This window comes from Chiloscyllium punctatum, chromosome 36 (genome assembly GCF_047496795.1).
Source record: "Chiloscyllium punctatum isolate Juve2018m chromosome 36, sChiPun1.3, whole genome shotgun sequence".
Lineage (NCBI taxonomy): Eukaryota > Metazoa > Chordata > Chondrichthyes > Orectolobiformes > Hemiscylliidae > Chiloscyllium > Chiloscyllium punctatum.
Window position 1 is genome coordinate 23,023,659 of NC_092774.1, and position 3,507 is coordinate 23,027,165.

Here is a 3,507-nt window from a genome sequence, read left to right on the forward strand (position 1 = left end):
AGTGGATAGGTGGGAAGGGAGATTGACAGGTAGGACAGGTCATGAGGACAGCGCTGAGCTGGAAAGTTGGAACTTATGTAAGGTGGGGGGGAGGGGAAATGAGGAAACTGATGAAGTCCACATTGATGGCCTGGGGTTGAATTTACCCCAAGCAGAAGATGAGACGTTCATCCTCCAGGCATCGGGTGGGGAGGGAGCGGCGATGGAGGAGGCCCAGGACCTGCATGTCCTCGGCAGAGTGGGAGGGGGTGTTGAAATGTTGGGCCATAGGGCGATGGGGGCTGATTGGTGCGGGTGTCCTGTAGATGTTCCCTCAAGCGCTGTGACTTGACTCTGCGAGGAGTCTCCAGTCTCCCCAATGTAGAGGAGACCGGATCGGGAGCAATGGATTCAAGAAATGACAAAGCCTTCGACCGACCACGGCCCGGATTCGATTTCCGGGCAGGGAAGTAATTTTTAGTAGAGCTATCATGCGATGCCTGCATCTCCCTGGTGGTCTAGTGGTTCGGATTCGGCGCTCTCACCGCCGCGGCCCGGGTTCGATTCCCGGTCAGAGAAGCTGCTTTCAGGGGGTTTATGGGCTACCCGTTCTTCGACAATGGTCTGCAGAGTTTTTTTATTGATCTTCGAAGTTCCTGGGTGCTGCAGTGTGTCGTGGCGAGTTGAAATAGTGTCCTGATTCAGATTTGTTTGTATGTGTAGGGATGATTGCTTCTGCAGTTAAGTTCTTGGTTCGCGTGCGTTGTTTTCCTGTAGACGCTGTTTTGAATTTACCATTGACTGTTCGCTGTACTGTGACATCTAGAAATGGCACTTTATTGTTGTTCTCCTGTTTTGTGAATTTTATGCCAGTAAGGATATTGTTGATGGTGTTGTAGGTTTCCTCTAATTTGTTTCATTTTTTGATGACAAGTGTGTCATCGCTGTAGGGGACTCAAAGTTTGGGTTGGATCGTTGGAAGGGCTATTTGTTCGAGTCTCTGCATTATTGCTTCTGCGAGGAATCCTGATGCTGCTGGTGGTTTCATGGGGATTTCGTTGATTTGTTTGTAGGGCTTGTTACTGAATATGAAGTGGGTGGTAAGGCACAGTTCCACGAGGTTGACAGTGCTGTCTTTGCTGATGAAGTTGGTGCTGTGTTTGTGTCTTTGATTCTTCGAGTAGTGTCTTCAGTTTTCTTTGGCCACATTGATGTTAATGGATGTGAACAGGGCTGTTCTGTCAAAGGACAACATTATTCCATCCTCTTCTATCTTCGTGTCTTTGGTGTTCAGGAATTCTTGGATGGAGTAAATGGAGTGGCATGAATCTTCGACTTGGTGTTTTAGTCCTCAGTGGAGGCCTTTGACTAGTCTGTATATTGGTGTTCCAAGCAGTTAGACTATGGTCTCAGTGGGGGCTCCCGGTTTGAAGAGGAGGAGAACAACAACAAAGTGCCCTTCCTAGATGTCACAGTAGAGCGAACAGTCAATGGGGAACTTCAAACTGGCGTCTACAGAAAAACAAAAGACCCAAACCAAGTATTAACCACAGAAGCAATCATCCCAACACCCACAAACGAAGCTTCATCAGGACATTATTTCAACCAGCCACTACACACTGCAGCACAGAGAAACTACGAAGAGCACAAGAGAAATACGTATACAGTGTATTTAAGGAGAACGGCTACCCAATAAACGCAGTCCGCTGGTTTCTCATTGTTGCTTTCAAGCTGACTCTCAAAAATTCGGTTTATCCCTCCATTCTTTCCTGTTTGTTTTTTGTGGGTTTTGAAAGCTTTCGCAATCCTCTGACTGAGTACTGAAGTTGGGAAGTTATGTTGTGGCTGTACAGGACATTGGTTAGATCACTTTTGGAATATTGTGTACAATTCTGGTCTCCCTCCTATCAGAAGGATATTGTGAAATTTGAGAGGGTTCTGAAGCACCACTGGGTCCACAGAGATGAAGACGCCCTTCTGCTGCCCTGAGTGTGGGAAGGCCTTCAGTGATTCCTCTGTCCTGCTGACGCACCAGTTGGTCCACACTGGGGAAGGCTGTTCTCCGGCCCCAAGTGCGAGATGGCCTTCAGCAGTTCTTCCCACCTGCTGAGACACCATTGGGTCCATATTGAGGAGGAGCCATTCTTCTGCCCCGAGTGCAGGAAGGGCTTTGCTCTTTCTTCCGACCTGCTGGCCCATTGGTGGGTCCACCTGGGGGAGAGGTCGTTCAGTTGCCAAAGTGCAGGAAAGCCTTCAGCAATTCCTCAGCCCTGCTGATGCACCAGTCCGTCCACACCGGGGAGAAGCCTTTCTCCTGCCTGAGTGTGGGAAGGGCTTTACCCGCTCCTCCACACTGCTGAAACACCAGCTGGTCCACATGGGGGGATGGGGGGCGGAGGGGGGAGGCCTTTCGGCTGCCCTGAATGCTGGAAATCCTCGGCAATTCCTCCTCCTTGCTGAAGCACCAGTGTGTCCACACGGGGGAGAGGCCCTTCAGCTGGCCCGAGTGTGGGAAGAGGTTCATGTTTTCCTGGAACTTTCGGAAGCACCAGCGGGGGCACCAGCGCTCCCAGCAATCAGATCCCACCAGTGACACTGCCTTTAGTCACATCCGAGGACTGAACCTCCTGCCAGTTCTGACAGTGGGTGCAGTGTGAGAGTAGGTGGGCTGTTTTTGTTTTCTGCTGGACTGCAATTGCCTCCCCCACCCCCCACAACCACAACCTCATGGTGGCTCAGGGTGAGCACTGCTGACTCATGGCACCAGGAACCCAGGAATACTTCTACCCTTTGGGGGTCTGGGTGCAATTTATGGAGGGTAGGAAAATGGATCTGAGTGGGTTACTCTTCGGAGAATCTGTGCAGATGTGTTGGGATGAAGGACCTGTTTCCACTTTGGAGGAGTTCAACCATCATATGAGCTTTGCTTTCATTGGAAACTGCTGCTCATTGAGCCAGGGACTGCACATTGCCAAATGAAATGATCCAGAGAAACCGAAGACCGCAAGACCATCGGAGCAGACGTTAGGCCATTCGACCCGTCGAGTCGACTCTGCCATTCGTTAGTGACGAAAGTAGTGCAGATGAGATTAGCTACAGTGTGGAAACTGTCCATTTGTCCCAACAAGTCCACATCGACCCTCCGAAGAGTAACACATCCAGACCCATTTCCCTCTGGCTAATATACCTAACTCTATGGGCAATTAAGCTTGACCAATCCACATGACCTGAACATCTTTGGACTATGGAAGAAAACAGGATCACCCAGTGAAAACTCACGCAGACACTGGGAAAATGTGCAAACTCCTCACAGACAGCCACCCAAGGCTGGAATCAAGCCTGGGTCCCTGGCGCTGTGAGGCTGCAGTGGGAAACACTGAGCCACGACATATTGCAACCCGAAGGAGGCAAGCAGGAGGCTGGGAGAATACAGCAAGTCAGGCAGCACCAGGATGTGGAGTAGTCAGCGTTTTGGGTATTAACCCTTCTTCAGGACTGAGACGTTGACTTCTCTATGAGAAACGAATT

The 3,507-nt window shown here is 50.3% G+C and overlaps 1 non-coding gene across 1 annotated transcript; it reads left to right on the forward strand.

Annotated features, from left to right (window-relative positions):
• Positions 1 to 486: 486 nt before the first annotated feature.
• On the forward strand, positions 487 to 558 carry trnae-cuc (transfer RNA glutamic acid (anticodon CUC)). Its single transcript has one exon. It is a non-coding gene; the product is annotated as a tRNA-Glu (tRNA).
• The last annotated feature ends 2,949 nt before the right edge of the window (positions 559 to 3,507 follow it).